Source organism: Mauremys reevesii, linkage group 7 (genome assembly GCF_016161935.1).
Source record: "Mauremys reevesii isolate NIE-2019 linkage group 7, ASM1616193v1, whole genome shotgun sequence".
Taxonomy (NCBI): Eukaryota; Metazoa; Chordata; order Testudines; family Geoemydidae; genus Mauremys; species Mauremys reevesii.
In genome coordinates, this window is record NC_052629.1 from 68,869,663 (window position 1) to 68,895,221 (window position 25,559).

A 25,559-nucleotide genomic window follows, 5' to 3' on the forward strand; every position below is an offset into this window, starting at 1 on the left:
TCTATATATTTACATATTTATGTAGTTTTGTAATATATGTTCCAGGGCTGGGACCAAGCTGGTAGGTGCAGATTCATTCACCAAATAGTCACTGAACCAACAAGACATGATGCCAATTTAGATTTGGTATTATGGGGTAGTGAGGACCTCATGGAACAACTGTTTGTAGGGGATAACCTTGGTTCTAGTGATCATGAACTAATTCAGCTTAAACCAAATGGATGGAAAAACAAAAATTGATCTGCAACTAGGGCCCTGGATTTCAAAAGAGCTAACTTTAAAAACTTAAGAGAATTAGTTAGGGAAGTGGATTGGACTGAAGAACTCAAGGATTTGAATGTGGAGAAGGCTTGGAGTTACTTTAAGTAAACGTTACAGAAACTATCTGAAGCCTGCAACCCAAGCAAGGGGAAAAAATTCGGAGTGAAGGGCTCCAGAACAAGCTGGATGAGGAAGCATCTCAAACAGGCGATTAAAAGAAAGCAGAAAGCCTACAAGGAATGGGGACAGGCAACCTGGGAGGGGTTCCAGCTGTGCTGCGAGCCAAGATCTGTTTTTTACTTCACCGTAGTCCAGCCAATCCCAGCAGTCGAGCAAGGACAAGCTCAAAGCAGGGGAAGGAACCCTGGGTAAGTTTGTAAATAAATTTCCCATGGCAGTTATGACTCCCCCAATTTATCAGGACACAGCTTTCAAATTTTCATTAATTGATTCATACTAGAAGAGGCAGACAAACAACAAATAGCAGTAGAGTTATCTGTGTTTCATTTCCCTATGTGGAGGTGGGAGGGGGGGCACGTGGAGCAGTTTCTTTACGTACACAGGGATGTCCCTTGAATCTTCATGAGAGATCTTGATGACACTTCCCTGGAGGTACTTTTCTAGGGATGGCAGCCTTACCTCTTGTTTATGCCCCACCATGCATTGCCAAAACTACCCAAACAACAGTGCACTGAACAGTGGCAGGTTGCTTAGTGGGAGACCTACCTATAGTTCATCACCCTGTGCATTGGCACAAGCACTCTTGGCTAGTATGCACGGTGCTGACACAGGAAGCCAAGTACGCACATGCATAATCAATGTACTAAATCCCGCAGCTGTACACCAATGTAACTCACATTGGCAAAACTTTGTAGTGGAGACATGGCCACAGTCTACACAAGGCAGTGCTAACATGAGGCATATTGCCACTCTCAAGGTACACATGCACTGCTTTGCTTTGATCACACCCATGTGGGACTTGCACGCCCCCCTCCATTCACTTCATACCACAATCACTGCTCTGGCTAGCTGCTCCAACTAACTCTTCCACCATTCTATAAAGTTAGCCTCACCTCAGTGAATGCAGCTGGAGTGAATACAGATGATTCCCAGCCCCAGGGAGGGAGTTACCATTGTGTGGATGATACCTTAACTCTAAATTGCCTGGTTTTCACAAGTTTGCATTTAAAATACCTTAACCCTTCAGTGCCTGGTTTTCGAGAAGTTTAAGTTTCACTGAACTCAGTGTTCTAGAAGGACACAATTATTCATTGGTTTTTTCCCCCACTATCCAGCCCGCACAGGTGTGTAGACCAACTCTTGAGCTGAAGAAAGTATGTCATTTATTTGCTGCTTCAGTGAGTGACCAGTCCATGAAATAGGGTATAGCAGAGGATTAAACGCAAGTGCATCCCCATTTCCAGGTGCTACTCTTACATACATTGCTACAAAGCTATTCACTATATATTTGTAACCACTTTCTTGCCTAACACTATGATTAGTTTGCTAACTCAGTTTTTTTCTGATGCGGATGGTCACCTGATCAGGTTGCTAGCTCAGCTTTTCACCTGGCTGTTCTCTTTACTTGCCAGACAAGTTGGTATCTTTTCATACTTTCCGACATCTAAAATATACATGCTACATATTACATAGCCTACAACAATATACTTTGGGACAGCCTTAACTATGTGTTAACCAAGTTTTTTGTCAGTTTAAGTATGTAATATTTCAGCTAACAGCATGCCTCCATGCAATATTTATCAAAACTGGAGAAGTCCATGGAAGTCTGGACAGCTTTAGAGAGATTCACTTTATGATTAACTTTTATCCTCTCTGGACAAATACATGGGGAACAAAGGCTGGACGGGCAAACACACATGATATACAAATAAAGGTTCAAAGGAGCTCATTCCTAGTTTGATATCAGCTTTCTTTTGCTGGACAATGACTAATCTAGTTTACCAAGCGGAACAGAGAGGCTATTGGCTTGCATGCTTTGTTCCACCACACAATATATAAAATGTGGATTCTGAAATACCAGTAAACTCCCTGCTAGAACCCAGAATAATTGCTACACTCTGTAATGGAGCCTCTGGGAGCAACAACTATTTTCCTGGCAGTGTGCATCTCTTGCCTTCTTTTCCTTTCAGCATGGAAAAAGATGTCTGGAAGTGGGAAGCTGCCACCTGGCCCTGTTGCTTTTCCCATCATAGGAAATGCACTGCAGCTGAATGTGAAGAACTTGCCCCAATCAGTGCGTGAGGTAAAAGTATTTGTTTCTCATCTATTGTTTGGTTGTAGGTGGAGGTTAAGCAGAGCCTAGCTCAAGCAGAACTCCATGAAATGTCTGGCGTTTATACAGTGCCAATCCCATGTCACTCAACTCCTCATAGTTCCGTCTTAATTTCCACCCACAAAAATAATTAATCTTGAATGCTAGATATAAACTGTTCATGTTAACCTATGCCTTTTAATATAGGTGTCTAAATCACAGGTAATCCAGAATATATCTGCCCAGTTCACGGCAAGCTGTACAGACAATCACACTGTGGGGGGAGTGGTCTAGTGGGTTCTGTTGAGAAAGGGCAGTCAGACCTGGTTTTTATTCCTACCTCTGCAACAGACTCTGGCTCCGGCTACACTTGGAGCTTGGGGTCTGATTCCCAGCTCACATGGACAGACTTATGCTGTCAAGCTAGTGTGCTAAAAATAGTAATAGCTGCGGAAGCATGGGCTAGCCACCCTAAGCATAAACCAACTTGTACCCCTTGGGTATATACTCGGGGCAGCTAGCCATGCCACTCTCTGTGCTACTGGGGCTATGCTACAGTTCTTAGTGGGCTAGCTCAATGAGAGCTGGCATGAGTAGGTCTGCTCAAGTTGGGAATCAAACCCGTAGCCCCAAGTGCAGATGTAGCCCATGGGTGCATCCAAGTAAGTCACCTAAGCGCTCTCTGCCTCAATTTCCCCATCTGTAAAATTGCTGTAATGATATTTGCCTGCTTCACAAGGGGATGGTAAGGTGTCAACTGCAGGTCAGCTTTGAAAAAATGGCTTTGTTCTGCTCCATGCTATTGTTTCACTATAATTATCATCTCAAATATCATCATCTCACATGCAAATGGCAATCCACAGCCTGGGATCTGACTGCCAAGTTGGTTTCTTTCCTTCTGGCTCACCATCACAAATAATAAAAGTTAAACAGGAGAAACTCTGCCCCCAGCTACATCTGTTCACCCTCATTCTCATCAAATCCTACCATAAAGAGTTAGAGATATGTAACCCCATTGTGGTTGATTTGCACAGGTGTAATGGATTGGAAATTAGGCAGTAAGTCTATTGGTAATGTAAAAGGGGAAACAGACTCTCACTCCACTCTCTCTCTCTGCCTCTGCAGGGCTGACAGGAATAAGGAAAAAACTGTCTTGTCATTATAAAGTCAGCAGATGTTACTATGAATAAATGGAGGCAGGAGTTCTGTGGTGTTAGAAGTGTCATTTGTACACAGTCATTTTTCAGAGTAGAACTGAATCGTCATTACTTAAATAATGCAAATTGCTAGAGCTCACAAATGAAAGGACCTGTATTAATTCCAACTGCTAGCAGGATGAGATAATTATATAACACAGATAGAATGATCCTTCTTTCACACTCACTCTTTCCCTCTAGGAAAAACACAGCGTTAACAAAACATCAAGATTAGAAACTGAAGCATAAGTCAGGCAGTTCCCAAGTCAGAATAGTAAACTCTGAGTAGTATTATCTTAGCCACATATGAGCTCTTTCATTAATTTGTAATTTGATCTACTCACATTCTTATTCTTAATTAAGTGGATTTATGTTAAAACGTGCTGGTTTTGTGTGTTAACTTTGACAACTCAATGAAAAGTACGGCCCGATTTTCACAATATATTTGGGCTCAGAGCGGGTTGTGGTGCTGTATGGCCAGGAGGCTGTGAAGGAAGCATTGATTGATCAAGGGGACGAGTTCAGTGACAGAGGACGTATGCCAATATTTGAAAGGTTGCCCGACAAAAAAGGTAAATTTCCAGTAACATCAGCATATAGCATTGATATTCTCTGTATGTGGGGAGCACAACTGAGACAATAAAAGGGGAAGCAGCTGGAGTTTCATTTAGAACAGTAGCAAAGATTGGTTCCATTCCCTGTTACTCCACTTGCTCCCTGACATGAATGGGTCATAACAGGTGAGTGAGAGGCAGTGACTAGGCCATCACACAACAGAAGGGCCAGAATACAGCCAGGAGACCGGAGCTGGAGATGCCAACCCCCTTCTTCCCCTGCTCAGTGGTGTAACATGGCCCCAGAGGGCCCTGGTCCAAGAGTAGATTAGGAGGCCCCTTTTTCCAATCACAGGCCATAGCCCACAATCTTCCTCCCTCCCCGGCAACATCCCAGCCTACAACTCACCTCATCACCCTCCAAATCCCCTATTTCCCCCCACACCTCTCACGACTCACCCCACTTGCCCTCAATCCCTCACCCTGCAGCTCACTGTTGCTCCCCACTCGCCCTATAACACCTCAACAACTGGCCCTCCAGCCCATCACCTACTGCCCTGGAGATCTTCCTGGCCACTCACTGGTGCCCCCGCAGTTCAGCGCTCCACTGCCATCCCAGGCTAGGGCTGCTCCTCCCAATCCTGGCTGCCCAGTGGTGCCCATCTCCCACTCCACACTTATGTGGCCTGAGTCCAACTGGAGTGATGAGTGCGGTTGCATCACCCCTTAGATTTCGGCTGGCTACTCCTCTGTCATGACAAAGGGCAGCCAGTCCAAACCTGAATGCCCAGTCGCATTGCCACTCAGAGCTGGCCCAGATGCTCCTCCATCCAACCCCATGCTCCAGGTGATGTGCTGGAGCACTGCTCCATCTGATTGAGCCCCCATAAACTTCTGGGCATTGGCAACTGCACCACTTGTGCCATTGTAGCCATGCCACTGCCTGTCCTCACTAGACTAGGTACGTCCCAGGAGGGGTGGAGCATTATTTTTGTTATTGTTTCAGTTTGTTGCCTGAGTTTTAGATTATGTATTAATTATATAGATTACTTCAGAATTCCCAGTTATCATTTTGAGGGTTGCCAGGTTCTTGCCCCCAAGATCAGGCCCAGAATTATAAAACTTATTATACAGTAGGGAACCCTGATGTGCACAGTTGCAACACTCACACAATAGGAACTCTTTTATATTTACAAATATTGTTTATTAATACATTTAGCCCTGTCACAAACACCCCAACTCAGTAACGGAGATATAGATACTATGGAATTCACACCATCCCTTGCAGAATAACCTGAAATGTTAGCCATCATCACTAGCCCCTCCCTCATCATCACCAGTAACCATCATTCTGGCACCTCCCAAGGGCTACATCTCTCTCTCCTACCACCCCTAGGCTGGGATGCCACTTTTATAATATGTTACGCTGATGCCGCTGGAACCTTTAGATCCATTGCACAGACCTCTGCCACTTGAGCTAATAGAGTAACCATTAACAGTAGTAGGTTGTCATCTTTATTTGTGGACCAGCACTAGGAGCTGAGTGGTGCTGGTGTATGTCCAGTGATGACAGTATCTTTGGAGATTTTAGCCGCTAAACACTAAGCCCTGGTCTACACTACGAATTTAGGTCAAATTTAGCAGCGTTAGATCAATTTAACCCTGCACCCGTCCACACGACTAAGCCCTTTTTTTCGATTTAAAGGGCTCTTAAAATCGATTTCTGTACTCCTCCCCGACGAGGGGATTAGCGCTGAAATTGACATTGCCATGTCGAATTCAGGGTAGTGTTGATGCAATTCGACAGTATTGGCCTTCGTGAGCTATCCCAGAGTGCACCATCGTGACTGCTCAGGTCCCAGGATTTCCCCTCACCCCAAAGGGGTGCAGGGCTCAAGGTGTAGGTTATACATCTACACTAACATCCAAATGTAGCCTCCGAGCCCATCCTCCAGTCACACACTCTGCAGGCAGCTTCCCTGGACTAGCAGCCAGAGCAGAGCTGACCATGTGGGGACTGGGCTCCCCTAGGGAGCTGGAGGGCGAACCCAGCCTGGCTGGGGAAATTTCCCAGCAAACGCTACCAATTGGGAATCATCAGTGATGAAGGAAAAACCCAGCTGATGGATCTGCTCTCAGGTCCCTAGAGGCCTGTTCTCACGGGGAACCCTGCCTGCAGGCCTGGGACTCACCAGCTCCCCACACAGCCAGTCCTGCCCTTCCCCTGGCTGGCCCCAGACTCACTACAAAATGGCTTCTCCCTGGGAGGGCCTGTCACTCCCTATTGGTTGCCGGGCAGACTCTCCCTACCAGGGACAGTGCCTCTCCCTGAGCTGTCAGCAGATATAGTCCCAAGAATCTGTCATCTACTTGGGGGTTACACTAATTTCATAGTGTAGACATACCCTAAGTCTCTACTGACAATGTGTGAAATGTGATTTTTCAAGGGCTTATAACTTAGTGACATTTGGGTAGATTTTCATGGGGATGGCAAAATCACACATTGACACACAAGCCAGCCCCAGCCAAATTTCAAATCCCAGCTCTGACAAATGGTAGTTAGAGTTTCTCAAAGAAAAGGTCCCAGCATTTTTTAACATGGGCAGAACAACATATTTTTCCCTAACCTTGTTCGTGGAAATGAACACTTTGACTGAAATATTCAAAAAACGTTCAACCTGAGGCACACAGACAGAAATTTTTTAGCCCAAATGGTTACAATTTGGCAAACTAATGTGTTTCCCAGTTTACTTCTAATTTTTAGTTTGTGCCAGTACATATACTTTGCTCTAATTACTGTGACTGGAAGAATTCTCATTGCTGTGTTGGGCCAAGCTCTGTTAGAGAACAAACTACAGGTATTGGACATGTTAATTGTGGCAGGGTGCTGGCTAAGAAACGCTGAGCCAGGCCTCTGTCATATCCACTCCAGTCAAGAAAGGGGAAGTGGAACTGGCTGAGTAAGCCAAGGCCTGGCTGGCCTCGTTAGCTAGGGGCTACATAAAGGCTGGCAGGAAGGAAGCCAATGGGAGAAGAGAAGGGGAGGAGCCAGAGAATAGAGGGAAGGGGAACTCATCGCTGCTGGCTGCAAGACTGAAGCTGTTTGTAGCTACAAGGTGGTGGGAAAGTAAACTGTAAATAAAGAGCACCCGTGATTACACCAAGGCAGAGGTCTCTGGCTGGTTTGTGGGTGCAGCAGGAGCAGAAGCTAGAGGGGCCCAGCTGCACCTCATTACAGTAATGAATTGAATTATTTTTCTTCCTCAGAATTGCTCTGAAACTGCAATGAGTTTAATATGTAGGATATTGTGGTAAATAAACATATCAAAAAGATAAAGTACTGAGTGATGACCGTGTAACAGTCTCCCAAGCAGAAAACAGATACAAATAAAATTTGAGTTCAAGGTCATAAACTTAAAAGTTTATGAACAGGATTATATGACAGGGTTGACTGATATAGCAGGGGACGGGACTCAGTGACCTAGAAGGTTCTTTCCAATCTTATGTTCCTATGAAACTTTGAATAAACAATGTTTGGGTGGGTTTGAAAGTCTGGCCCCTCCCTCCTGTTTCCCCTTCTCTTCCCTTTTTCAGGTGTTTCTATGGGCAGTGGGAAGCCGTGGAAGCAGCTACGCCAATTTACCCTCACCACCTTGAGGGATTTTGGGATGGGGAAAAAGAGCTCTGAAGAGCGAATCCTGGAGGAAGCCCATTTCCTGGTGGAAAGATTCAAAAACACTCACAGTGAGGATCAACATTATCTCGGTTGGAAATTAGAATTGAAGAGTCAGTTAAAGTCTTTCTGCTTTACATGATATTAAATATTGAGCAGTGGCTCAGATAATGATATTGGTTCAAACATCTAACTAAAACCTTTAGCTGCAGATATAACTAATTATGTTAATATAATATAAATGTTTGTAGGCAAAGGTCTAAAAATGACCTTTTCTGGCTATTGTTCCCCATGTAACCCTTCTGCCCCTCTGAGTTGGCAGCAACAAGAGCCAGGTTCAGTATCCAGGGGTTCTGTTTCAATGACGCAATACAAAACCAGCTGGAGCCCCGACCCAGTGACCTGGGACAACTACATACCACCACCCCGGGTGCCTCTAGGAGGCAATACTTCCCCGCTCGCAAGCACAGAGTCTGAGTGTAGCAAAATCCTTTTAATAAAGGAGGGAAACAATGTGGCATCATATTGGGGAAACACCACAAACAGGATTCATAACATAAACCAGGAGCAAAAGACCCTCCAGCCATCCCCACAAACCACTCAGCTCCGCTCTGCTCACTGTTCTGTGGACCGCTCCAACCGTCCCACAAACCACTCAGCTCCGCTCTCTGTTCTGCGTGGTGCTCCAGCCGTGCTGAAAACTGCTCTGCTCTGCCAGCTGCTTAGCAATAGAGCTTCAGGCTCCCCCACTAGTTAACACAGCACTCAGCTCAGTAAGTTTAGCTCTTTTAGTGATTTCAGCTTGTAGTAGGGGAGCCCCAGTGCTGGTGCACCATTGGCCCAAAGTGAATTCAGCTCAGCAGCCTCTAGATGGACTCCTAATGGAATCAAAATTAGATCTGTTCTTCAACAGTGGAGAGAGGAGGAAGAGGTGCAATTGGTGTTCTGGGAAGGGAGGGGGCAACATATCATCAGGCACACATACCAGTCCCCCATCTCTCTCAGTTCACTGGGTTTTGGAACCCATGTCCCTTGTCTCGCAAGTGCTACATAGTTGATGGTGAGACCCTCTGTCATAAAACAATTTCATAGTCCTTCATTCACATAATCAGGGTAACAACACGTTATTCCTCCTGCCCTAATAACAGAGAAATTGGGGATCCCACAGCTGTCAAAGTGACCATTTTGGGCTGCTGTGGACTCGTGCTAGGCGGTGTGGGTGTGCCTATGCAAACAAGATCAGCCCCTGAAATTCTTTTCCATAATTCACCATCAGATGTCAGAGTAGAGCTCATCCTGACTCTGCTCACACCCATGTTTTCTACTCACTGATCTATGGCCAGTGAGCAAATGGAAAAGGTTTGTCTAGAGTTGGCAGAAGCTAAGACAGTGAACCAGGTAAGAGTGGATCCATTTATCTTCAGTCTCCTGCGTTAATGAGACATCCATGCCTAGAGTTGCTTATTCTCATTTTCATCTGTGCTACACGTCTGATACAAATTTGGCACCTACATTCTATAATGATGGGCTCCCACAGGAATTATTGGAAACCACCATGTAAATGGACAATGCTTTATAAGTGACCCACTAATTATTGCTATTTATATTCCAGTAGTGAGTACAGATCCCAAGATTGGGGCTTTATTGTGTGTATGCTAATAGTAACAGATAGGAAGGACTGTTCTGTACTGCAAGCAGCATACATCTGAAATAGACATGAAAAATAAAAAATGGAGGAAGGAAGTGTGATGGATCTGCTAAGCAGGGGACTATATGGATGCCATTCTTGCAGACATGCAGGAAACATCTTGCAGAGCCCTCTGAGCAGGATCCTGTTGTGAAAGCATTGGGATCCTTACTGTGAAATAGACCCCAAGTCAGACAGGCAGGTATCACTCAGATCAGAGTGTGCCAGGCAAAGAGAAGCAGAGCAGACAGAGTGAAAACTGATTGCCAAGAAAAAAAGTGGCAAGTGTTTAATTTAGCATTTGAGAAGTAAGAGTGGGGGATTGGGCCAAGCCTTACCCACCCTCCCCAGGAAATACTGCTGTCAGCCCTACCTTGAGTCTTTCCCTGTGGTTGGAGATCCACAACATCCCCGTGCTGCCAGTGACTTTGATGCTAAGGGTCAAGACACTGAATTCAGACTGACTCTTTATAGTTTAGTTTTGCTCCAGGACGGCCCTTTGACCCCACCCTCTTCCTCACCCATGCCGTCTCCAATGTCATCTGCTCCATTGTCTTTGGGGACCGGTTTGACTATGAAGATGAGAAATTTGTGACTTTAATAAATCTCATAATGGAAAGTAGAAAGATCCAGCGCTCTCCCTGGACAGAGGCATGTTCAGGGGTTTAGTCTATTCTTCTCCTTTATATTGGGGGAGGGTACAGTAATTTCTTTCTTTAACTATTAATTTTCCATAAACAAGCATTATTTCACATTCCCATAATGGTCTCCTCGTTAGGCTGCAGCTACTATTAAACCCAGTCTCAAACTTGTTTCTAAGTATTGTTTAAATTCCCACACAAAACACGTCATTAGCTCAGAATTAAATTTGCTTAAGGATATTCACTGTCAACATTATCGGTAAAAATCAAGGAAGTTGCCAAGTTAAAATGTTAACATCCACACCAATCACATGTCACATGCCTTATCACATAAGCAACATGATAGTGAATGTGATCATATTCCTCACCTCCATAATAAACTCCTTTTCACTTCCAGCTCACAGCCACTTACCTCCATGCCCCCTTCCTGAAAACCTCACTAAATGTACCAAATGAAGGGCCAAACTGTCTGCTGGCATAACTCATTCAAAATCAATGGTGTTACATTGGCAGAGAATGTGAGTCTCTTAAATTCAACCTCAGCACGACTAAAGTAAATTTCCTTTTGAAAATCTATAATGTGCTACCACTTGCCAAGAAAATCTGTGTTCAGAGTTAAGATAGTGCACTTCAGTGTGATTTTTCAAGAACAGGATGTGTCTATTGTGGATGGTTTTATTTTGAAAATAATAGAGTCTTTTAGCTAATGTAACTGAATGTCCCTGAAGTTTTTGTGTGGAATATATATGCATTGGGTAATGGGAGTTGGTAAAGTTTTCAAAGTTCTTCAGAATCCATTTAGAAAATAAGTTGTCACAGAAGAGTCTGTGCTGCTGTAGTTAAGTCATTTGAGTAAATATTATGAAGGAAGCTTCTCTGCCCAGGAAAACCAAGATGTATTTTTCTTTCAATCTTTACAGCTGTACAATTTTTTCCCGACTCTCATGTATTACATCCCTGGGCCTCACCAGAGAATCTTTAAACACTTTGAGGAGTTCAGAAAGTTTGTTCTGGAGAGAGTGGAGATGCACAGAGAGTCCCTGGAGCCCAGCTGCCCTCGAGACTTCATCGATGCTTTCCTCATCAAAGTAAAACAGGTAGGTGATAGCCGCAGCCCTTCCCCTTTACTGGGGAGTGGGTTATACATATCAATGCTATTTATTTGTAAAGGAACAACAGAGTATGTGGCTTTTCAGAAGCTCCTAAAGGGAGACAAGGAAATTATAATATAATATATAATATTCACCTCACTCATGTAAAAGCACCTTAGTGAACAGAAATGGCCCAAAGCACTGCAATAATGCTGCTGTAATCTCCAGGACTATAGCCCATTTCTGTAGGATTTGTAAAGCGGTGCCAGGTGGGTCACATTTTGGGTAGAAAATGAGACTTCTTTGGCTTGTGACAATAGAGCTGATGCTTTTACAATCAATTATCAACCATCTGTACCAAACCTTTTTGCAGGAGCAACATAACAGCCAGTCAGAATTTACCACTGAGAGCTTGTTAAGAAGAACATTAGACTTATTCTTTGCTGGAACAGGGACAACTAGTGACACCCTGAAACATGGACTCAAGCTTCTTATGAAATACCCAGAAATCGAAGGTAACGGTGACACACACACACAAAATGTTAAATCTTGGGGAGATGTGAGGAGTGCCTGGCTCTATAGATCAGTGAATGTAAGCAGAGCCTCCCCCATTAAATCACCAGATCACATCTGGCCTGGGTTGTCAATGACCTGCATGACTGCCATGTGGTGGATGTTCTTTGGTTCATGTGAAGTGAGTTGAAGATGTGTTGGGGGACTTTCTTACTTCAGTTCCCTGCAGGCTGAAGTTCTCATCCAAAAAACAGCAGTACAGTGGGCATTACTTGTCCCCTTATTGGCCATCTGAGGAAAGGATCCAAAGGCTAAATGTGGCTGTTGTGATTGAATTCCTCTCTCAAATCCGGATCAGTGTTCAGGTTCTCTGATAAGGGAAGTACATGTGTATGTCTACAATACAATTAAACATCCGTGGCTGGCCTGAGTCAGCTGTGTCTGGCTCATAGAGGTTGGGCTACGGGACTGTTTAACTGCTGTGTAGATGTTTTGGCTTGGACTGGAGCCCGGGCTCTGGGACCCTCCCTCTTCCTGGGGTCCCTGAGCCTTGGCTCCAGCCTGAGCCTCAACCTCTAAACAGCCCCGTAGCCTGAGTTCTGCGAGCCTGAGTCAGCTGACATGGCCAGCCATGGGTGTTTAATTGCAGTGTTTGTAAAAGAGAAGCCTGCCCTGCCACTGACCAGGCTGTGTCTGTTCTGTGGGTAACAGATGCTTTCACATTCCGGGGCTGTCAAATGGGCCCTTTCTCCCTGAATGAAGGCAAAGTTGTTTTGGCTTTGGAGTTAATGGCCTGTAGAGGACAGGATCGTGTAAGGGCTTAAATCAAAGCTCTGCCAGTGCTAAAAAAACAGCTGTATACAGTGCTAATTCCAACTTCATATTAGCAAATGGCCAGGGGGCGGGGAAGGGGGGAGTTGCTTTGGGAGTCTCTTGCTTGGTAGATATTTAGATGCATTGGTGATAATTTTACATTGTGCTCTAGTTAGTAACAGAACCAGGTATGAACAATATCACTGCCCTGTAATTACATTGTTGGCCCTTTGTCATAGCTGCGAAGTACAGTAGTTTCTGTAACACAAAATCTCACCTGTTTTGTTATATTCCCAATGTCCATCTGCTAAGACTTGTTTTGCGGGCAAAGCGACAGACTTTTGGGCAAATCTATGGGAATTCTGTTTTTAGTCTTGTTGTTAAATCTCATTAATTTGATGACAGAGAAGGTTCATGAAGAGATTGACCGTGTGATCGGCCGAAGACCCTGTATGGCAGACTGAAGCCAGATGCCCTACACAGATGCTGTGGTCCATGAGACGCAGAGATTCATCTCTCTTGCCCCTCTTGGTATCCCACGTGCTGTGACTAGAGACACTTGTTTCTGAGAATACATTATCCCCAAGGTCAGTTCTCGGTGTTTCTGTGAAAGGGCCAGTTCTTCTGCCTGTTTCTCTTTTTAATTTTGAGTTGTTCACAATAGAAATAGTTTGGCCAGTTTTTTGTGGTGGGAGTTTTAAATAATTGCCAGGAATGTACCAATTATATTGAAACATTCCAAGCCCCTGTATGAAGCTGAACAGACTTTCATAGTCTGCAGGTTAGGGATTTGTACCTCCACTCTGGAGCCAGGACTTGAACTCAGATTTCCCCAGTGAACAGCCTAAGCACCAGGCTATAGACTATGCTGGGGTGAGTCCTCAATCTCTCTTGCTGAAGCTATTCTGTTTTGTATCAATACTTAAATATTCAGTGAAGCAGGGACTCAAGCGCAGTTCTTCCCCCTCCCAGCTGAGTGCCCTAATCACCAGCATTTAGGTTATTCTGTTCTCAAGTCCTCCTGGTCAAGCTGTTCCACTTTGTATTTTCATTAGGCCGAAAACCTGGGAGGTAAGAAATATGGATTGAAATCTTCCCTCTGCGTGATTCAGAGAAAGGATTTGAATCCACAGCTCCTGCCTTCCAGATTAGTGTCTTTCTCACCAGGCTATAGAGTCATTCTCACTGGCTCAGTGGATATTTAAATATTAATAAAAAGTGGAACAGCTTCATAAGGACAGATTGAAAGGAGCCTGTCCTGGAATATCTGAGAGCTTGGCGGTTAAAATTCTCATTTTGGATGCGAGGAAGATCTGAGTTCAAATTGCTGCTCCAAATTGGGGATTCCAACTTGCATCTCTCACATGCCAAGTACCTTAGCCTCTGGCCTAGAAGTAATAAGGAGACACACACCCCAGCTCATATGTGTTTTCTGAAGTGAATAACTTTTTCCCAGATAAAACTAATTGGGTCAAATTTGAAAATAGTTTTGGATCATCTGAAACTGCATTTCTGGTGGATAATTTTTTCCCAGTTCTAATCTCCACCAAACTCTGCACCTGTTGAGCTCTTAAAATGTACCAGAACTCACCATACTCAGGGGCTGCTGACTGAGTTTCACTGTAAAATTGCATGGGGCTTTTAGCTTAATTATGAATTATGGGGAAACTGTTGGTGTGATGAATACAGTATCTTGACCAGGAAACCTCAAATGCTTCAGAGCATCAGCTCAGAGGTGCAAGTGAAACTTCTGGATCTTAGCCAAACTCTCCCCAAACTATTAGATGTTGAATTCAGGATAGTGATCAGATAGGAACAACCTCTCTGAAGAGGATTTCCCTGTGGATGGGACTTCAGTGGGATTAGTTCTAACCATGGAATTTTAATATTTCTACTTCTGGTTGAAAACATGAAGTTCAGGAACTGCAAGAAAATAAAGAAAAATCAAGATGGGTCCTACTGTCCAGCTCTGAATTTTGAAGGTTTCTCTGCTTTGGATAGTATCCACTTTAACTCTGTTTATATGTTTACTAATTTAGGGCACCACTATATTCCCTGTACTGCAGTCAGTCCTATATGACAGCAAGGAATTTCCAAACCCAGAGCAATTTAACCCCGGGCATTTCTTGGATGAAAATGGTGCCTTCAAGAAGAGTGACTTCTTCATGCCTTTTTCTATAGGTAAAGTTATCCATGTTTATTTCAGATCCCAGACTGTCTTCTAGCTTTGCCTCGATGATTCTGCTGGCTCACACTGTCTGCAGAGGGTTTTCAGGTGGTCCATGAAGCAGAGTCTCTCACGCTAGTAAAATATCTATTAGTCTTTAAACCGTGTTACTTCCTACTAGCTATCTGACGTGACTTTTCGGATGCACTCCACATACTCCTCTCTTTGCTCTGCTTGGCAACTTCATGCTTTTCTGGTGTCTGTCTGGTGTAAATGAATCTATGATCAATTATTCCTTCATCCACCTATTCATGATCCTGCCTGCACTTCCTTACTTGTTACTCAATAGCCACCACATTACTTCCCCCTTAACACTTATTAGCTAACTTGGGAAGCGCATAAGCTATTCCTCAAAACCCACATATTCCCAACTCTTTCCCCAAACTGGATTTAAAAAGACCACTTTAGATATGGAACTCAAACCTTAAAATTTTTTGGAATGTCTTCTTAAGCCTCAAATGCTTTCCTACCATCCTGAACTCGGAGTGACTTCCATTATCCTCCATCCATAGAAACAGCATGTAAAATGCTGCAAAGAAAGATCTCCAGCAACTCTTCAATATTCCTTTTCCATTGCAGGGAAACGGAGTTGCATGGGAGAGGCTCTGGCTCGGATGCAGCTATTTTTGCTACTGACAACGATTTTGCAGAACTTTACCTTGAAGTCTCTTATTGACCACAAGGATATTGATATAACTCCAATGACTTTAACCCCAAATACCCCAATGTCCTACCAGCTCATTGTTATTCCTCGGTAAATACCTTGAAAAGTCACCTCCATTTCCTGAGGTGATTAATTTGATTGTCTGTGATCTTGAACTCCTTAATACAGTGACAGAAATTAACTAATTGCCATGAAATGCAGAAAAATTAGTCAACTTTTTAAGTAAATAGGATTTAACAAAATTAAGTGTTATACCATAAAATAACTGTACTGTTATTTAACTGTACAGTTAAATAACAGTATGGCATGTACAATAATCCTGCAGTGTTCTCAAATGGGCTCAGGAGTGAATCTATTCTCAACATAAGCTGGGTTTGTTTTCAGTTCATTTGTGGTGTAGCTGACAAACGTGAAAGCTTCCTTGACAGCTGTAAAGGCTGCTCTGTTCACAAGGAGCTAGTAACAATGTCCAGCATTTTAGGTCTGTTCAGCCAATGATAGTGAATTGCGACAATGACCTTCTGCTTTGGTGGGGAGAGTTTATGTGGCAGGGGACTGAACTGGCATTCCCACTCCCCACTTTACCCAGGCAGATTCAGATAAATTCAGTAGGATTAATCTTTTACTTTTCATACAGATTCTTTCTATAAAATAAGATTCCAAGAATGTCATTCTGTGTGTCACTCTGAAACCTAAAATGTCTGCTGAGTCAGTGGGAAGGGAGGGAAGTGATTACAAGCATGGCTGAGCTCCTTTTGTTCAGAATATCACCCAGTGGAATAATCATTAGGTTTTGTAGTTTGTTACTATCCAGTTTTTAAGTTCTCAGCCATTTTGAATTGATGAATTACTCCCACAGGTACAGTAAGGCACGTATTTAGGCCCTGCCAAGAGTCCTAGACCATTGTGATGTCCAGAGAAACTCAACCAGTCGCCAACTTTATTCTACAGCTAACTTGCATGCAACAAATTCATTGGTTGTATGAGGAAGACTGCATAGAGGGTGGATTACATGGACCAGCTGCCACACCCATAGGCCCAGATGCCCCCTGTGAAAATCCACACAGCTCTCCCAACACAACACAACCACACACAAATCAACACAGCAGCACAACCAGCATACACAATAACCCCAAACATCACATCCAATCCAAGAATGTCTGTAGAGTCAGTGTGAAGTGAAGGAAACAGCTACAAGCATGGCTGAGAGCTCTTGATGATTAGAGTATCTCTACTTTCAGTCATCATTTGGATGTGCAGCCTGATACAGTGCAGTTTTTAAGTTCTCAGACTTTTTTGGCTTTTTTGCACACTTGACATTAGAAATTATACCTGTGCGACAGCACAGACTTTCAGCTGCTAGTATTTATTTAATGTCACTATTTAACCCAGTTTTATGACATATAGAACTCAAATGGAGAGAGATAAGGGGCATCATATGCAATTGGAAGTTACCAGTAAGATTAAAAGAGAAGGTCTATAAAACTGGTTCATCGACTTTTACTGTACGGCAGTGAGTGTTGGGCAACAAAGACAAAACATGAGCAAAAGATCCATTTCCCCGAAATGTAAATGTTGAGCTGGACGAGTGGTCTAAGTGAGAAAGACCACCTGAGGAATATGTATGTTAGACATGCTCAAAGTAACATCTATGAATGAAAAAATGAGAGAGTTCAGGCTCAGATGGGTTTGTCCTGACAACTATGTGGGTAAGACAGTCCAAGAGATCACGATTGAAGGGAAAAGAGAGGAAGCTGACCCAAGAAGAAGTAATGGGATGTCCTAAAGGAAGACATGTTAGCATGTGGTGTAATAGAGGATATGGCACTGAACAGAGCACCTTGGAGGGAGATGATTCATAAAGTGGACCCCTTTTGACAAGATTAATGCAAGGAAAGAACCCCTCTTACATACACACAGAGGGTGTGGACTAATATCAGGACAGTCCCAATGAAATCGGGATGTCTGGTAACCCTACTCAGAGCAGCTGTGGTAGTTGGGGGGGAAAACAGATGAACAGCACAGAGGTATGATGCTGCCACCCCCATAAATTGGTGCCCAGGGCAACCACTTTGTTCACCTGCCCTAAAACTGGCCCAGGGAAGCCTGGAGGTGAGTGGGGTCTGGGGGAGTCTCCCCTATTGTTCTGCTTCCTGTTAGCCACCCCAATCAACCCCTATAGCCTGGGCCTGCCCCCTCCAGCACCTCAACTCTCTAAATTCAGTCCCTGGCCCAAGCCTAACTCCACATTTCAACTTCTGCTTTCCCAAGAGCCCCTCCTGCCTCAATTAACCCCTCATTCTCTCCCCAAGAGCCCCTGCTGCCCCCACTCAACAGCTCATGCCCCTTAGCTTGTGCCTGCTCCTCCCAGTACAGGGGGTGCTGACACCAACACCCCCACCTTGTGTAAACTGACCTCTGAGTAGGTTTCTCATTATAGTTTGAAATACATCCAAGGGGCACCCTATCCCCAGACCACTGACCAAGATTTAGTAATGGTCCATCACAGAGGTGGTATAATTTACTCAGCAGGCGAGAACTGGGAGGAGGGGGTTACACTGTGATAAAAGGTTGTTTAATGATAGGCAAGATAGTAGAACTGGTTGTAAAAAAGAATAATATAACAGGGATTCTTTTTAAACCGGAACAAAGAGAACTGAATTCCACCTACTTAGAATAATGTTTTAATCCTTCTGCCAGGTGGAGCCAGCAGTAACCAGGGCCAAGTTCAATATCTAGGGGTTTCTTTTCAACAATACAACACAAAATTGGTTTGAGTCCCCACCCAGTAACCTAGAAAAATTACACATCATTCCTGGGTGCCTCTGAGAGGCAATACTTCCCTACTCATAAGCACAGAGTCTGGGTGTAGAAAAGAAACTTTTAATGAAAGGAGAGAAGTCACCCAACATTAATTAGGGAAAGTGTCACAAGCAGGATTCATAAACATAAAACTGTAAGCAGGACACTCACCCCAGAGTGTGTGGAGCAGTGCCTTCTGCCTCATGTTCTTGAATCCTACAACCAAAAGTTCCTTTACTGTACCCATTTCTGCTCCCTCACCAGACCCCACTCACAGTGGGTTGTCCTTGGTCAGTGAGGACCCAGGGTTCAGAGGTACATCTCTGTGAGTTCACCTCCCACCCAGGGAAGAAGCCACCTTGCTTGCTCTGCTATCTGAGTGTTTGCCCTGGCTGCCAGCTTGTCACTCTGCTGGCTTGCTGCTCCTGCTGGCTGCCTGCTGCTCCCACTGACCTGTCTGTCACTTTCATCTTGGCTGTGACCTTTGCAGGTCAGTCTGTTCATGATTTTTAGCTCTTAGCAGGCTGGGCAGATACATAGTCCCACTGCAGCTGATTTCAGCTCTAATTGAGCATTTAAAATAACATGCCTCTGACAAAGTGGGTATTCACCCATGAAAGCTCATGCTCCAATATGTCTGTTAGTCTATAAGATGCCACAAGACTCTTTGCTGTTTTTAAAATAACAAAGTGGCTCCTAAATGAAGCCTATTTAGCTCTGTCTTTGAACAATGAGGAGAAACAAGTTAAACCTAGACCACAGACCCTTGGGGAGAGTCCACATTTGCTGGCTGGGGCACCTATCCCCACCCTTTTACTTGAACCCTTGGCTTAACGAGGTTCTTTCAGCTGAGGGTGACCCACTCATTTGGGACAGGTTAAGCACAATTCTGCTCCCCTTTATTCATACAATAATAACATTTGTAACAGCATTTTACTTCCATTGCATTCAGTACCAAAGTAATTTGTAAACCAATGCCAGCCAAAGTTGATTACTTTGAACAACGCCACTCTATCTACTGAATATCTGAGCAGACTAGATATGGTCATGTAAATACAGTTTGCTCCTTAAGTCTCTCCCCCTTCCAGCTCGCTGTCAGGGAAGAATTCATTCAGACCCTGCTTACACATTAAATATATGAAGAATATATATACTAAAAAAAAAAAAGATTCAAATACACACACTATAACTTACTACTAACTATACTTAACTAAATATAACCGTCTAAATAAAAAACATCTCTCTATCTATTTCTGTATGCACAGGCTATTTTCTGATAGGTTAGTGGTTCTCAAACAGAGGTCCGTGGCCCTCTAGGGGGCCATGAGCAGGCATCAAGGTGGCCACCAAGCAGGGCCAGTGTTAGACTCGCTGGGACCCAGGGCAGAAATCTGAAGTCCTGCCATCTGGGGCTGAAGCCAAAACCTGAGCAACTTACCTTTGCAGGACCCCATTGCTTCTTGTCCTATCCTCAGAGGTTAAAGAGAACAATTTTTCTCCCTCCTCCTTGTAACAACCTTTCATGTACTTGAAAACTATTATCATGTCCCCCCTTAGTCTTCTCTTCTCCAGGCTAAACAAACCCAATTTTTTTCAATCTTTCCTCATAAGTCATGTTTTCTAGACCTTTAATCATTGTTGTTGCTCTTCTCTGGCCCATCTCTGGACTTACTTCAGTTTGTCCACAACTTTCCTGAAATGTGGCGCCCAGAACTGGACACAAAACTCCAGTTGCGGCCTAATCAGCGCAGCGTAGAGCAGAAGAATTACTTCTCGTGTCTTGCTTACGACACTCCTGCTAATACATCCCAGAATGTTGTTTGCTTTTTTTGCACTGTTACACTGTTGGCTCATATTTAGCTTGTGATCCACTATGATCCCCACATCCTTTTCCACTGTACTCTTTCCTAGGCAGTCATTTCCCATTTTGTATGTATGCAGATTGTTCCTTCCTAAGTGGAGTACTTTGCATTTGTCCTTATTGAATTTCATCATGTTTGCTTCAGACCATTTCACCAGTTTGTCCAGGTGTCATGGAGTGTGGGGGAGACCAGGCCCTGCACCCCCAGCTTCCTGTGATTCACTGTGACTCTCAGCCACCCAGTAAAGCAGAAGTTTTATTAGATGACAGGAACACGGTCCCAAGCAGGGCTTGAAGGTACAGCCAGGACCACTCAGCCAGGTACCTCTGGGGCAGGGAGCTTAGACCATAGACGTGGAGTTCCTTGCTTCTTCCCAGCCAGCTTAAACTGAAAACAAAACCCCCTCCAGCTGACTCACTCCCCTCCCCCCGGCTCCTCCTCTCCCTTTGTCCAGTTTCCCAGGCCAAGGTGTCACCTGGCCCCACCCTCCTGTTGCCAGAAGTGTGTTGTCAGAGTGCTACTGGTATGGTGCTCTGCTTTCTTCAATGTTGATATTACTCGGCTGCGTGTGTGTGTTCCCTCTGTGTGCTGCCCCAGCTCTGCGCAGATAGCTGACACAGCAGACCCTAAGAGAACCCCCAATAACCACAGAGTCTAGTAAGGTACGAAGGCACGTCGAATAGGTTTATTGTGATCTTGGACACCCTTGCAGGGTCCCCGTAGATTACTTAGTCTACCGGGCATACTACGACAGAGTGCCTCTTGGCAATGGACCCGGCTCAGTCAGTGGCGGGACTTTCCACTGCTCCCTTGGCCGGACAAAGCCACCCTCCCAGGGATGCATTCTTATACACAGATGCAAACAAGTTACACATCACACCTGACGTATTGAGGTGCAACCCCTCTACACAGCAAGGTTCAACCTCTCTACGTAGTAAGGTGCCGCCTCTCACCTTGTACATGTTGGTTCGATCAAAACAACTCTATCCATCATTTTACCCTTTTGCCCCTGTCATTGGGATGGGCCAGCCTGTTCTTTGTTATCTGTGTGGAATGTGCAAGTATGTGAATGTTCTGATATCTAGTGTTCATTACCTTTTAGGTACGTATCTTCTTGCAGCATCAGCCCTTTCCTTGCCAGCTTCTGTGAGCAGGGCCTGCCTCTGGCTCACAGCTTAACTTTGCTTTATGTTAGCAAAGTCTTGACCATTACTTTAGTTCAGGCCTCAGGCCTCATATCGGGCCTCTGATACCAAGGTTTATATCTTAGGGCCTCCTCTTACTACACCTCCTTCTGGCTCAGGTTACAGGCTCAGGTATTGTCCCTTACCTAAAGTCATCCCCTGCTCTCCCATCCCCCATGCAGACAGTTCCAGTAAAACTAAACAACATTGCCAGGTCAATCTGCCCCACTCCCTACTGCGTCACACCGGGTCATTTTGAATTATAATCCTATCCTCCAAAGCACTCGCAACCCCTCCCAGCTTGGCATCATCAGCAAACTTTATAAGTACTCTCTATGCCATTATCTAAATCATTGATGAAGATATTGAACAGAATTGGACCCCACTGGATATGCCCTTCCAGTTTGAATGTGAACCACTGATAACTAAAGCTCAAATATTTTTAATAAAAATCATGGACAGGTCATGGGCAATCAACAAAAATTCACAGAAGTCCATGACCTGTCCGTGATTTTCACTAAAAATATCCTTGACAGAATGGGGAGGGAGGAGGGTCCAGCAGCTAGGCTGCTGTGGGGTGCCCCTGCCCTCCCCCACCACCCACTGTGACAGAGCTGCTGCAGGGGGTCCCCCTGCCACCTGCCATGGCTGGGCTGCTGGATGGGATCACTAGCTGTGGCTGGGTTATTGCGGGGGGATCTCTCTGCCCTCCCCCACTGCCCACCATGGCTGGGCTATTGGTGGGGAGCTCCTGCCACATGCCATGACTGGGCTGCTGTGGGGGGGGGGGTCCCTCTGTCCCCGCCCAGCCATGGCTGGGCTGTTGCAGGGTCCTTTGCCACCCACCATGGCTGGGCTGCTGTGGGGGAGTCCCCCTGCCCTCCCATGCTACCTGCCGTGGCTGGGCTGCTGTGTGTGAGTGTGTGGGGGGGGTCCCCTTCCCACCCAGTGAGATTGAGACTTGTCTACGCTATAAAATTTTGCTGGTATAGCTATGTCGGCCAGATGTGAAAAAATCACATGCCCTATGTGGAAGCAGGGAAAGAATTAATAAGGATTTGAAGGGGATTTTAATGCATGTCAGTCAGTTAGCAAGAGTTAGCCTAGCTGTAACCCTAATGACGTGAGACTTGTAGAAGCAAAGATAGTGTGGGACAGACGAACGAACTGTGTAAAAAGTTATTACGACTTTGCAAATATGCAGGCTGGCGTCTTTTTCTAGTAGTGAGACAAATAAGATAGCAGAAAGGCTTATGTATAAACAAAATGTATTTGTTGCTTTTTACCGTCTGTATTATTGCTAGAAATTGTCTGTAACAAAGGTATAAAGGCTTGCTGTAATTGTTTACCAGTTGAGAGACCTGTCCAGGACTGGGGCGACCCTGTGTCCTATGGCACTCTCTCCCTCCATTGTAATTACTGGAGAAATAATAAAGTATTTGATTTTGCTGCACCCAAACAAAAAGCGAGAACTGAGTTTTTCTCCGACACCTAGTTGGCACAGTGATGTCGGCGAAACTTCCTGTGCAGATGCAACTATGCTGGTTTAGCTAATCTCGTGCAGTGTAGATACAACTCTGGTGGCAGAAGAATTCCTTCAGTCAGTATACGCTGTGTCTCCATCAGGAACTCTGCTAGTATAGCTATGCCCACATTGACTCTCTAGTGTAGACATTCAGATTGTAAATCCTTCTCAGCCAGCTGCTTCTCTTTGTTATATGATTGTACAGCACCTAGCACAATGGGGCCCTGACCCATGACAGGTGCCTAGGTACTACCAGAATAAGAAGAGCTGACCTTGGGGATAACGTATTGTCTGAACTGGGTGTTTCTCACTGCAGCACGTGGAATGTTCAGGGGGGCAACAGAGATGAACCTCAATCTCATGTACCATGGTGTCCATGCAAGGTATTTGGCTTTGCTTTGCTATGCAGGGAATTTGCATTTGGCCAATCACACGGTCAACCTCTTAATGAATTTTCTCTGTCATTAAATGAATGATATTTAAGACAATTTGTAAAAAAACATGCTTCCAAGCAAATTGCCCACATTTTTGCCACTTTGTCTGCAAAATATCTGCTTAGGCAGATTAAGACAGGCAATAGTACAAACCTGGCTAATTTTATGTTATAGAAGCAACTATCTATGATACCTAGAACAAAGTGCCAATAATGCAATTACGGGGCAGTGAAATGACTCATGCCTGGTGTGATGGAGCAAGGCTGGATGGCTACAGGAAAGTACTCAGGAACAGGTATGTTAGCCCCAGGCTAAGCAAATCCCTAGTACCATGGGAACCAAAATGGCAGTTGCTCCAGGGTAATTAAGGCACCTGGGGCCAATTAAGAACTTTCTAGAAGGCACCGGAGAGAGCTACATTGATTGGAGCACCTGCAGCCAATCAGGGCAGGCTAATCAGGGCACCTGGGGCCAATTAAGAACTTTCTAGAAGGCACCGGAGAGAGCTACATTGATTGGAGCACCTGCAGCCAATCAGGGCAGGCTAATCAGGGCACCTGGTATAAAAAGGGGAGCTCACTCCAGTCAAGCAGGAGGAGCCAGAGGAGAGAAGTGTGTGAGAGGAGCTGGGAGCAAGAGGCACAAGGAGCTGAGACTGAGAGGGTGTGCTGCTGGAGGATTGAGGAATTATCATACAATCAAGCATTATCAGACACTAGGAGGAAGGACCTGTGGTGAGGATAAAGAAGGTGTTTGGAGGAGGCCATGGGGAAGTAGCCCAGGGAATTGTAGCTGTCATGCAGCTGTTATAAGAGGCACTATAGACAGCTGCATTCCACAGGGCCCTGGGCTGGAACCCGGAGTAGAGGGTGGGCCCAGGTTCCCCCCAAACCTCCCAACTCCTGATCAGACACAGGAGGAGTTGATCCAGACTGTGGGTTCCACCAGAGAGGAAGATCACTGAGGTGAGCAAATCCGCCAAGAAGCGCAGGACCCCCAAGGTAGAAGAGGGACTTTGTCACACTGGTTATATTACAGAATAGAGCACAATGTGATGTCATTGCCGTGCACATAAACTGCAAAGCAAGAGAGTCGTAAAGCACCTTCCTCAAAGCCAAACATCAATTTGAGATTGAAGGAAGCCCATGAGGTGAGAATTTGCTGCAATTTAAATAGCCTCCAGCATCGGCAGAGCTTTGATTCAGACCCTTTCATGACCCTGACACCTACAAGCTGATTAAATCCAAAGATTTGAAGTGAAGGTGCCCATCTGCCAGACCTACAATGTGAAGGTACCTGTTATCTACAGAACAAGAGCAGCTCAGGTAGTGCCACTGCAAGCTTCTCTTGCACAAGCACACACATCCCTTCCCCTTGAACACTGCTCTGGAGATGATCCCTTGCACTATGCAATACCCACATCTCCACAACACTCACAATTAGGTGTGTGTGCCAGACTGCGTGTGTATGTGTGTGTGTGTTAACCTTCAGTCCCTGGGTATTTCAGGAGGATCAGGAGTCCATATTTCAGGGTGGGGCTGGTTGTCTCCCATTCCCATGAGGAATAAGTCTAATGTGCTTCTCACCAAGTCATCAACATAAAACACCAGCTGGCTGTTCTGCGGAAATGCATGGGACAGCCTTGTGATTGTTGGCTTTAAACCCAGGTCCGGCTCTTGGTTTTTTTGCCGCTGCTGAAGCAAAGATGTCGCCCCAAAGACTGGAATGCCGCCCCTTGAGAAGTGCCGCTCCAAGCACATGTTTGGGCCACTGGTGCCTAGAGCCAGCCCTGTTTAAACCTACAGGAATTTAACCCGATGAGCAAAAAAAAAGTCTTATTTTCTCAGCAATATGTAGCCCACTTCGACGGGCTGGCTTGCCCCTTGCGGGCTAGAGGCCTGCGGCCAGTGAACCCTGATTACTAAGGAAGCACACCTGAGCAGGGGTCCCCTGAGTCCCCTACAAAGAGCAGCAGGAAGGGGTGGGTGGTTGTTGAGGGGGTCAGAGGCTACTAATAGTGAGTAGGCTCCAGCAGAGATTCCTGGGGCTGAGACTGCAGGGAATTCCTGCAGAGAGCAGACTGGGGAGAGATGAGAAGCCCGGCGACTGAGTTTTTTGTTTTCTGCCACTAAATTAGACCCTGGGAGAAGGGCATTAACA

General features: G+C 45.1%; 1 protein-coding gene and 1 pseudogene across 2 annotated transcripts in view; one reads left to right on the forward strand and one right to left on the reverse strand.

The window, feature by feature from the left end:
* The first annotated feature begins 2,235 nt into the window (after positions 1-2,235).
* Positions 2,236-15,686, forward strand: LOC120368797 (annotated as a pseudogene).
* The window catches only part of LOC120368798, a 49,931-nt gene continuing 39,435 nt past the window's right edge, over positions 15,064-25,559 (reverse strand). Inside the window, exons 4-5 of one of the 2 annotated variants that reach the window (XR_005582792.1) lie at positions 15,691-15,750; positions 15,085-15,132 (exon numbers count right to left, since the gene is read on the reverse strand). The gene's annotated coding sequence lies outside the window, so the exon portion shown is untranslated. Of the gene's footprint in view, positions 15,133-15,690; positions 15,751-25,559 lie in introns of both variants that reach the window. The other variant, XR_005582793.1, reaches the window with a different exon arrangement.